The sequence below is a fragment of the Patagioenas fasciata genome, chromosome 21 (genome assembly GCF_037038585.1).
Source record: "Patagioenas fasciata isolate bPatFas1 chromosome 21, bPatFas1.hap1, whole genome shotgun sequence".
NCBI classification, from domain to species: domain Eukaryota; kingdom Metazoa; phylum Chordata; class Aves; order Columbiformes; family Columbidae; genus Patagioenas; species Patagioenas fasciata.
The window spans coordinates 1,497,280-1,508,590 of NC_092540.1; positions in this window are offsets into that span (position 1 = coordinate 1,497,280).

An 11,311-nucleotide genomic window follows, 5' to 3' on the forward strand; every position below is an offset into this window, starting at 1 on the left:
TGCTGCAGGAACATATGTATACACACATGCACAGGGGCTGCAGAAACGTGTGTGCACACACATGCACAGGTGCTGCAGGAACACACGTGTGCACACACACATGGACAGGCGCTGCAGGAACATGTATGTGCACACACATGTGAAGGCACTGCAGGAATACGCATGTGCACACACATGTGCAGGAACATGCATGTGCACACACACATGCAGGAACATGGTTGCACGCCCGCTTGGTGCGCACACACACACGGACGATAAACTGCATGCACATACACTCATACACTCACATACCTGCACACGTGCATGCACATCCACTCAGATGCATGTGTGCACATGCACTCTCACACACATGCACACACGCAAACACACCCCCAGAGCTTCTCCCCATCTCCCGTTGCAGTCCAGGCTCTGCGGGGCTCCAGGCTTTGCTGGCGCCTACCGAGCACCAACAGCCGCTGCTGCTCGTGGCCACACAAGCAGCTGAACACCGACAAAACAAAACTGCAGAGGTGAAGGCTGCGGTTACGAGATGGAGCATTTATTTGTTTCTCTGCTCATTACTGGCATTAAAAATAAAATAAAATAAAATAAAGTAATCCTTTATTTTGCTAGCACAGGTTCCAGCAAAACAAGTCGTTACTCGAGGCAGCTCTGGCTACCAGGGTCCTGCTGTGGTGGGCGGTGTGTGCTGGGAGATGAGTGTTTAGGGGTGTTAAGCTGGGAGATGGGTGTTTAGGGGTGTTAGGCTGGGAAATGGGTGTTTAGGGGTGTTAAGCTGGGAGATGGGTGTTTAGGGGTGTTAGGCTGGGAGATGAGTGTTTAGGGGTGTTAAGCTGGGAGATGAGTGTTTAGGGGTGTTACTCTGGGAGATGAGTGTTTAGGGGTGTTAGGCTGGGAGATGGGTGTTTAGGGGTGTTAGGCTGGGAGATGCGTGTTTAGGGGTGTTAATCTGGGAGATGGGTGTTTAGGGGTGTTAATCTGGGAGATGCCGCTCATGGCCTGGCGGGCAGGACCAGCCCAGCCTTGCCGTGTTGTGACCCTGCAGCGCTGCCGCCTCCACCAAAATGGATCCCTCCCCAGCCATCATCACCCAAGGCTCCGGTCGCAGCTCCCCAGCCTCCCCATTCCCCCACCATCCCCTTCCCAGCTCCCCGGGGTCTCTTATCAGAGCTTTTCCAGGAGCGGGGTGCAGGGGGGACGTCCCATCTGCACCACTGCGTCCCCACAAGAGCTGGGATGCGAGCGCGGGGCTTTCCTCCCATCTTGGTTGTATTTTGTTTTTAATTGGAATCTCTGCTGAATCTGCTAATTAAGTTCTTCGCCCGCAACTAATATTGTGCTGCTAATTCCTCCCCAGAACGATGCCTGTGGCAGTCGCAGGGGTTGTGCTCACTGGCATCCTTCCACAGCTCCTCCAGAAGAGAAGCAGAGCCCTTTTCCACCACCGCCAACGACTCACCCGTGAGCAGCCCTGTCCTGGCCATGGCGTGGGGGCTGAGTCCTCGCAGGACGGGGCCACCCAGCCCTGTCACAGCCACATCAGCAGGTACCCAGCAGCACAGCCAAAAGCCACCACCCTGTCCCCTCTCGCTGTTCCTCAGCCCCTTTCCTCCCGGTTTCCCAGCTGCAGCCCTTCCTGCAGGGACCTGGGGGCAGTTTAAGCCTCAACTGCTTTGCAAAGTGCAATAAGTCTGGCTCAAGAGCCCGGGCTGCTCCAGGATTTGGCCCTTGGACCCCCCGTTAGCGCGGTGCCGATGGGGCTGAGCTCCCCGCGCCAGCGCTCCGCATCCTCCCAGGAGCTGTGATCTGATCCGAAAGGCTGCTTGCTCACACGCAGCATGAAAATTCAAGAGCCCTTTGATATTTTTCCTCTCTCCTCATTCCTCTTCCTTTCTATTTTTATAAATAATACCTGGTCTCAAACTGAACAGAATACCAAGCGTGCAATTAAATCCCCGAGTGCCGGCGCTGCCTTTGAGGAGGGTTTCCAAGCATCTCTTCCCGGAGGCGGCGATGCCACAGCAAAGCCGCAGCTGGCTCAGACCCTCACGGGCGAGCAAGACGTTTGGCAGGGCCTGATCTTGCTTCAGCTCCCTCCACAGCCCATCCCTCACCAGAGACAGGATTGGACCCGTGCGTCACCTCCGAGCTGCACCCCAGCTCCCCCAGGGCTCACCCCCCGAATTTCTTTGATCTCGGTTCCCATTAATGTCAGTGAACTGGGGTGGGAGCAATCGCTCGCTCTCTGTTGCGAGCTGGCTTAAGCGCTGCGTTGCTGGAAGGCAAAACCCATCAGAATTAAGAGGATGGAGCAGGGAGGATAATGCACATTCTGCATGTGCAAAAGGCGGAGAGAAAACATGGGATCTGGGTTATTTTGGTGCGCTAAAACATATTCATTCCTCTTCGACATATCTCGGGGGGATGAGATCTACCCAGGTCGGGCCAGACAACTGGGACAAAACCAGCAGGAGCTGGGGCTGATCCGGGGCAACGGGGGGATCGCAGCCCCGTGGAGCAGATGGAGCTGGGAAGCGCTCCCGCTGGAGCTCCAGCCGGCTCGGGAGGAGGAGGCTGCGGGGTTGCCATGGCGATCAAGCATCTCCAAATTCTCGGCTTATTTATCTTCGGTTTTTCTTTGGCGGGGTGGAAAGTCAGGGTTGCTCCTGGGCCAAGGGCGGGCAGGGGCTGCGGGCAGGGGCAGCCCTAGCGCCTTCCAGATGTGTCTGTGCACATCTGCTGTCACTCGGGCGGTGCAAAACGAGGTGTCGAGGGTTAAGATTGCGGGGTGACAATCAAACCCTGGCAGATGTGTTGTCAACCTCCTCTCCCCCCCACTTCCCCCTTTTTCCCCTCCCTCTCCCCCCTTCCCACTCAGCACAGGCGATCGGGAGGGAAAGAAGGACAGAGAGGAGAGAGTTGGAAAAGTTAAAGATGTTTTACTAACGCTACTGATAAGAATAGAGAAAATAATACAAAATATACAAAACCAATCTTGAAAGTCTCAGCAACTGCAGAGCCAGCACCCAAAGTCCTGGATTAGACTCCGTAGCCAACCGGAGCTGGATTCAGTCTCTCACTGGCCTCAGTTTGCAGGGACGACCAGCAAGGTCCTCTCCTGATGTCGGCCATGAGGAAAAAGGGAAAGAGAAAAAGGGCAAAGGGAAAAAGGCAAAAAAAGGCCGAGATCCTCGTGATCTCCCACTTTTATATGAAGTATTCACGTGGATGGAATGTTATTCACCGTTGGTCAGTCTCTCGATCACCAGTTTCTCGTTACCCCTCTCGCGAGATGTCCATCCGTGCTTATCAATAAGTTTGCATTCCATTGCTGGGTTTAACCAAAACATGTGTCGGGTTCTCCAGGAAAATGCAGCTGACATGAAGGCTTTAGCTGACAGGCAAATTCACTAAAAGAGAAACTTGTTTTTAACAAAACCAGGACACGAGGGGACCACGGGGATATGTGGAGCTCCCGGTAGCTGGGAACTTCTCAGTGAGGTGTTAAACAGAACAAGCGTCACTTCTAGAGCTGGGAGAGACCCGAGCGTTTACCAGCCTGTGTCACCTGCTGTCACCTCCCAGCCTCCTCCCCCTTCACTGGAGCTGTTGCTGTAATTGCTCCTAAGTCTACTAACCGATTCTTTTTGATGCGTTCGGTGTCACTGTTATGTAAATCCCAGTGTGAGGATGCTGTGTATTTTATGGATCGTGTGTTTGCTGACACCCTCGAGTGTGTGTGCAGCTGAAGAGACACCTTTGGTTGTCAGATCAAAGAATCACGAGGAACGTTGAGGACAATGTGAGGAAGGAATAACTCAAGGAAATCAGAAGCCTGTGGTTACATTGATTGGATTTGATTTTGCCAATAGAGGTCAGTGTGAAGTATCAAGGGTCCTGAATTTGTACCAAGAAATCCCATCACTCAAGGAACAGACGGGAGAGGAAATGATGGGGGGGAGCGAGGGGAAGGTGGTCAGAGCCCAGGAGATACGGGGGTTTGGGAGGAACTCTTGTGCACGACTGGGAGATGGAAACAACCTTTAGAAAGCGCTTCTTGGGAAGGGAGGAGGGGAGGGAAGGTTTTCCAACCAAGAAACGCCACCCTCCTCGTGGGGAGGACAATGACAAACGAGCTGGATTTGGAGGCTGCGGAGAAAAATTGGCAGAGTGTTGAAAATCCGCTGCCAGGTTTGGGGGGAGCTTTAAATGGCATTTAATTAGCGGCTTTCAGGTGGTCACAATACTGCTGAGGCGCAGTGGCAGCAACAAGGCAGCGCTGCAGTTCCTGGCATTTGTTAATTAAAGCCGCTCCTGACAGAGACTAATGACTTTTTAATGAATCTGTTGTCTTAATGTCTTATTAAGTTTTGACTTTTGCTTTCTATCCCCTTCGAGATGCTCTGCCCCGTCTCGCCCCGTCTGTCCAGCTGCTTTCCTGGGAACAGCAGCATCCGAACGCAGGGACCGAGGCTGCGCTGGGAGGTTTGGGGACAAACCCCCAATAAAAGGGAACACGTGGAGAAACGCGTGCTGAGAGCAGATGGAGCGAGCACAGCCCCACATCCTGCTGAGGTGCTGCTGATGGAGACAGAATCACTGCATCGTAGAATCATTTGGGTTGGAAAAGACTTTTAAGATCACCAGGTCCAACCATTAGCGAGCACTGCCAAGTCCGCCTCTAAGCCGTGTCCCTAGAACCTGCGGTCTCAGCCCTGGGACACAATTAAGCTCAGCTCAGCGGTGTTTTTAGGGATAAAACACTGCACAAGTGTTGCTGGAGAGCAGAAAAGCCGCTAAGCCCAGGTGTGTGTCAGCAGGTCCATGCATCAGGCATCAGCCTTCAGTAGAGCACTTGGCGTTTAATCCCCGTTCCCCACCCTCTGCTCAAGGACGTGCAAACCCAGACTTGCTCAGACACCCCCGCTCAACCGCACACTCACGCTCGGCCACTCTTGCCCATCAGGACAAAGAACACACATCGCTGGCTCCGGCTGTGCCGCAGCGTGACCGTGGCTCGTGTCACCCGCATCTGTCACATGTGGTTTGTAACCTGAACACACGGATTCCAGCACCATCAGGGACGTGCCAGGGTGCTCAGGGACTCACACACCCACCCTGGACCCCGCAGTGTCCCAGCCAGGATGGGCACATCCTGCACTGTCCCTCTCCATTACACCCAAACGCAGGCAGCGCTCACTCTTCTGTCCCCAAATGTCCCCAAACAACGAAGCACCCGAGGCTCGGAGCCCAGCAGGGTGGCAGGGGAAGGGCAGCGCTGCCATGTCCAGGGCGATGAGCCATGGGGCACCCAGCACCCGCCTGCCCTGGGAAAAACCATTAACTGGGGCTTTAACTCTGGGTGCCACCGTCCCCGCTGCCGCTGCCACCAGGGGTTTATCTCTGGCAGCTCCTCTAATCCGGCGCGCGGCTCAAGGCTCTGCTCTCCCCACCAATGGAGCAGAAGCATCTGGATCCATCCCTCGAAAAGGAGTTAATGGCAAAGCGGCTTCATGAGAAACCTCCGGACGGGTGGTTGAGGACAGAGCCACTCCACGCGTTCCACAGCCTCTCTGCTCCACGGCCAGCTGCTCTCCGTGGGTGCCACCCGCTTAGTTGAGGAGGAAATGTTTAGTGGAGTGGGTTGAATGGGAGGAAGGAGGGAGGGAGAAAATGCAGAGAGGACACGGAACCAAGGGGCACACAGGGGAAGAGAAGGGCTCTGAAAATGGGGAGCATGCAACGAGGAGAGCGAGGGCTTCCGCTGGTCTAAGGCCCAAGAAATAAATGCAAATGGTTCCTTATGCAGAGGAAACCAACTGCTTTGTGGTTGAAACACCGGGCAGGATTCAGCCGACCCTGACACAGCCCCTGGCTCTGCCACCGACTCGCTGACATGGCTTTGAACGAGGCACTGTTGGAACCAGGTATTCAACAGGATTTTCTCCAAAAGCCGAGTGCAAAATATAGCAGGATCCTAATTGCATCCATTTGTCAGGTGTTGCTGGAGCTAAACAGGCTCCCAAAGGCGCTGGTGGGAGCCCATGTCCCGCTGCCACTGTCCCAACGTCCCCGCTGCCGCCACCCTTGGGAGCAGCAGCACCCGCTTCAAAGAGAGCACAAAATCACGAAAATAGATCCCATTTCTGCATCTATATTTAACACCCTGTGTTCTCCTTGGAATGGACTCGGGCTGCGGCAATTAACTAATGATGAGGATGATTAAGGGTTGCTCTTGCGCTTTACATTTATAGCATCTCTCCCACATCTTTTCTGAATAATAACTCCTTTGCAACAGCAGCGGAGCATTCCCAGGAAACCGAGAGGTAACAGACAAGGTAAATTAGGAAGGTGACCCACTAAGTGCATCGGGGAAATGAATAAATGCGATGTTTAGCTATCCCCAAACCAGGACGAGAGGATCAGGGTTTCCCCACCGCTCCAGCAGGGTCTGTGCAAGCACAGGGGGTCTCTGGCTGCTGATGGAGCCTGAATGACAAACAACTGGGGCTGGTCCTGGGGTTGCGTTTGGGCTCCATCCTCAGGAGCGTGGGGCTTGCTCTGGGCTGTACCAGCTTCACGCGATCCTTTTTCTAGGATGGGCAGAAAGCACCGATTTCCCGTGCAAATGTGCCACTTTATTGCTGTAAGGGGGGCACGGAAGATGGAGGAAAGCAAAATATCAGCAGAATAAAAATAGATGTGAGACAAACAGGAGGAAGACTCAGGGCAGCCATCCAGGGCACGGCCCCACTGCCCCACAGGGAGCGCAGGGGAGCGAGCGCCCCTGGAAACGTGGGTGACCCCCCCAGCCCTTCTACACCGAGAAATATTGTTTGTCCATCTCCCTGAGAATGAAAACAGAGCATGAAGTTAAAAAAAAACCAAAACCCAAACAACTAAAATAATTACAGGTTACAACAAATCAATTGGAGCTGTGTAAACAGCCATCAGGCAGGCATAAGACACAACGTTTGTTGCTTGACGTGCTCGGTGCTCGGCAGCTGCCCCGGCCCGGTGATGGGATGGACGGGTGGTGAGGGCTCCCTGGGTACCACAAACCACCATCAGGTCTCTGCCCTCCGCGCTGGGACAGAACCCAGCGGGTGAACCTGCGGATTGATGAGAGCTCGTTCTGCAGAGAGGGGACAACCCCACGTGTGACACTGCTGCGGGTGGCGGGAAGCTCAGGACACACGGACGGAGCCCACGGGGCTGCCCATGCAGGAGCTTTGGGGGGATGCTCCTGGTCAGTCACAAACCAGAAGCGTAGGATGCGAGAAATTCACAGCTGGTGATGCTGGAGCATCGTGGGCAGCGTATCGGATTAGTCAGGCCAAGGCTGGAACTGAGTAAACGCCTCCCAGATAATAATTTTCTGGACAAATCTTGGCTTGAAAGTTGCTTGTGAGCAGCTTATGAGTTTCTTGGCCAGATCTTTTAAAAATCAATCGTGGAATGGCTTCTGCACCAGCTGCTCAAATGGTGGCTTAATGCACAAGCGGCGGACGGGAGATGTTCGGTCTGAGCTGCCTCGGTGGGCTCGGTTATCGCGCCGTGACCCGGCCGCCCGGCTCTTTGAGCGCTCGTGGGAGCGAGTTCCGAACGCGCTTTCTGGAAACATCTCCAAAAGTCGCTTCGCATTTGGCTGTTTGCTCAAAAAACACAGTGCCAAGAAATTCATTAGTAAACTATTAATGGAAGAGAACACAAAGTCTGAGTGCTCGTCAAGGAGCTCACCAAAGAGACACTTGGCAGTTGGCTCCTTTCATCAAGACTGATGCCCAACACCTGAGAAGTGATGGAAATTGCAGACACCGAGCACCTGTGTGGGAGCTGCTCTGCAAATAAAAGTGCTGAGCGGGAGGGGCTGATTCCTTTGGGTGCTAGTGGGCCCCCAGTGCCTTCCTGCAGCACCAGTGGTGTGTTGGGTGCTGTGTCCCATGGAGGTGGCCATGGCTCTAACCAGGCATTCTTGGTGGCACTTGTTCCCAGCTCTTGCAGAAACCGGGGATGGGGTGTGGAGTGACCCTGGGCTGTCCTGTGGACATGTGTGACAAGGTAAGGAAGGAAATGTTCTGGGTGGGAGGAAGGGGTGCAGGTGGGGGGTTCATCCCACCAGTGCCCAGCTTGTGGTGGGTGGCTGTGCTTGGTGGGGCAGCCATTGGGAATGCTGGAATGGTTCAACCTGCTGAACTGTTAATGGGAAGGGGGTCATATGGGTTTAGGATTTTTGTGGAAACAGAGCTTTGATGCACTCTTTGTTGGTGGCTGCTTAAAGGCCCACAATTGTTGTGTATGGCGTTGTTAATTATCTGCTAGAGGAGGCTGTATCCTTTTTCAAAGGAGCTGTACCCACTTTAAATTACTCCTGACTGTCTTCACTGGGGTGGCTGAAGGTTCCTGGAGGAGATGTCAAGGTTGAACTTAGATTTGTTTTAGAGGTAACCAGCTATGACATAGCTCGATTGGCTTTTCACCTCTACTAGCAAGTCATCCCACTCTTCTGCAACAGAGATGGGTTCGCTCAAGGGCAGCAGCTTACAGGTAGCTGGCAGAGTTTGGTGGCACCAGGTCCAGCTTTGGGAGGCTCCTGAGGAAAGCGAAGCAGTGGGCAGGTTATCATCCCGATGGTTAAAAACAGCCGGTAAATCGGGCCCTGCCAGCAGCCCATTGGGTTTGGTGTCTGTAGCTCTGGTTCCCCAGCTTTGCCTGCACGCTCAGAGCTGGCGCCTGGGTGCGTGGGATGTCCTCGGTGGGGAAGGAAAGGCTGCACAGTCAGTTCTAGCTGAGAAATGTCACCCTCAGTGCCTGGAGATGGATATTCCTGCTTTCCTGGAGGGAATAACATGGGGTGGGGGGGAAGCACCCAACAGGAGACACACGAGTGTTGCTGAAGAAGTTGTAAATAATATTGCACGCTTGAATCCCTTCGCGGTGTGAGGTGTTGGCTCCGTTGTCTGCATTCATGCTATATAAATATTTATGGGTCGTAATGCAGAGGTTTGTCACATGTAATGATGTGAGGCTAACGTGATGCTGTCTATAGGTGACATGCTGCACCAAAGGAAAGCAGCTGATGCCCCACTCTGGGCCCGGGGAAAGTGCGTTAGTGATGCTTTATGAGTGGCTGGAGGACAGGGGAACCGAGTGTGGAAGAGCAATTTCCTCCCCAATGTGCTACTTAAAGGGAGGGGAAGGTCAGAAGATTAGTTCAGCCTTTCTGATGTCTCTAAGGTGGGAGTCGATGTGCAATCCCCGCAGTGTGCCTGTCCTGGGAGGGGGACACTGTGGGCACTGCCCCCAGGATTGTCCCCAACAGTATCTGTGGGTCACCGCTGGCTCGGTGGCAGCAGAAAGATCCATCCGAGCTGTGTCCCCAAGTCTGGGGGGCTGGGGTGGTTGCACCCTGTTCCACGCCGGTATTGGTGGAAGGGAAGGTGAGAAGGGCCAAGGTGACCCCCCCAGCATGTCCCCTGTCACTAGTCCTTGCAAGCCTGGCTTGGGGTGACCTCTGGACAGTGGCACCCTGCACAGACAGCACCGGGCTGCAGGTGCCCCCTGCGATGACGCTGAACCCCCAGAACACCGATGCAGGTGTCCCCATGCCATGGGGTGCAGCCCCCTCCCACGCACCCCCTCGCACATCCCATTTGTAACCTGCTAATAATATCCCCGTGCCTCCTCCTCACCACGCAATTCACTTTCCCTCTCCTATTGTGCGTATTTCAGCTGCCGGAGCTTTGAAAGCGTCTCCAGCCTCTCTGATAACATCACCATTGTTCTCCTCACCTACCGCCGCTTCTCTGAGTCATTCTGCTCTCTCGCAGGGCGAGCACAAAGGTCTCGGCGATATCAGATGCAGCTCAGCCAATATCTGGCTGTTTGGTTGGTTTTTGCATCCCCGATTCATCCTGGAGAAGTTGAGGGGCTGGGGGAAGGGAGGGAGGGAGACTAATAGGATTAATCCTCTGAATTCATTATGCGAAATCTTGGCGCCCCGCCAGTCTTCCTCTGGAACAAATGGTCAATGCTTTTCTTTAATAGCATTAAGCAAAATTACAAATCACAACGTTGGTTAATCAATCTCAATAGGTTTCTCTGTATAAAGTTCTTTAACTGTCTCCTGGAGAAGGCTGTAGCAGCTGGTGCTTTTCTGCTCTGTTTTTGGCATGAGATGGAATTGCTGGAGAGATCCTGGTTATTCTTCTCCTCTTCTGGAGTCCTGGGTTGGATGGGTAGAGGTCTGCGGGCAACCCAACAAGAAATAGAGAGAAGGGACTGTGTAAGGTGCCCATCTTGGCACCAAGCCTTGGTTCAGCCCATCTCGGAGCCCTGGAGCTGGGGAAGGCTTTGGGCTTTGCACCAAAACTGGTTGGAATGGCCACGGTTTGCAATGGGTGTTGCAGTGAGCTACCAGAGCTGCTGCCCAAGCAAGAACGAAATGTTATAAGTAAATATACATTTTAAATGCAGGCAGGCATTTTTTTATGCTAGGCAACAGTTCGGAGCCAAAGCAAGGAATGCTTTGGTCTTGTTTTTAATTCTTATGTATTCCTTATGTGAACATATTTATATATGTATTAATAGCTGGTGATGGTTTGCATACAGTGTATGGATATGTAACAAAAATGCTAACACCTGACTCTATATATGTGTATGTATAGCTATATACTGCACACCACTGGGCTGATGTAGATCTGTTTGGCCCGTTTGCCCTCCCGTGGGCTCACAGGGTGTGTGCCGGGGGGGGGTGAATTTGCTTTCTATCAGTAAACCAGGTCACGGAGTGGGTGCTGTGGGCTGGGCCAGCACAGCGGGTGCCCACGTGCGCTGGGTGGTGGGCTCAGAACCCACTGTCCTGCTGGGACCGAGTCCACCGGCTGTCTGGAGGAGCTGCCCCTCCTGCAGGTGATGTGTAAAAGGTGGTTGAGCTCCAGCTGGGGTAAAAGAGCTGAAATAATGAGAGGAGCAGCTCCAGCTGGCAGGGAAAAGAGAGATGTGTATGCACTGGGGTGCCAGCGCGCTCCTTGGGGGGCACAGGGAGCCAGAAACAACACAGTAGTGGGGAGGAAATACAGCAGAGAAAAGCACGAGAGCAAAGGAATCCCTGCTAACCCAGCCCCCGAGGAAGCTTTCCAAGGGGAGCATTGGCTGGGATAAGACTTGGGAAGCAGGCTCTGCAGTGCCCTGTGCTGCTCGCTGCCTGCAGGGAGGGCTCCAGTAACCCGCAGGTTTGCTCCAAAGAAATGCCCGCTTAGCACCTACTTCACGTTTTCATCCCGACAACCAAAATATACCTCTTGGGTCC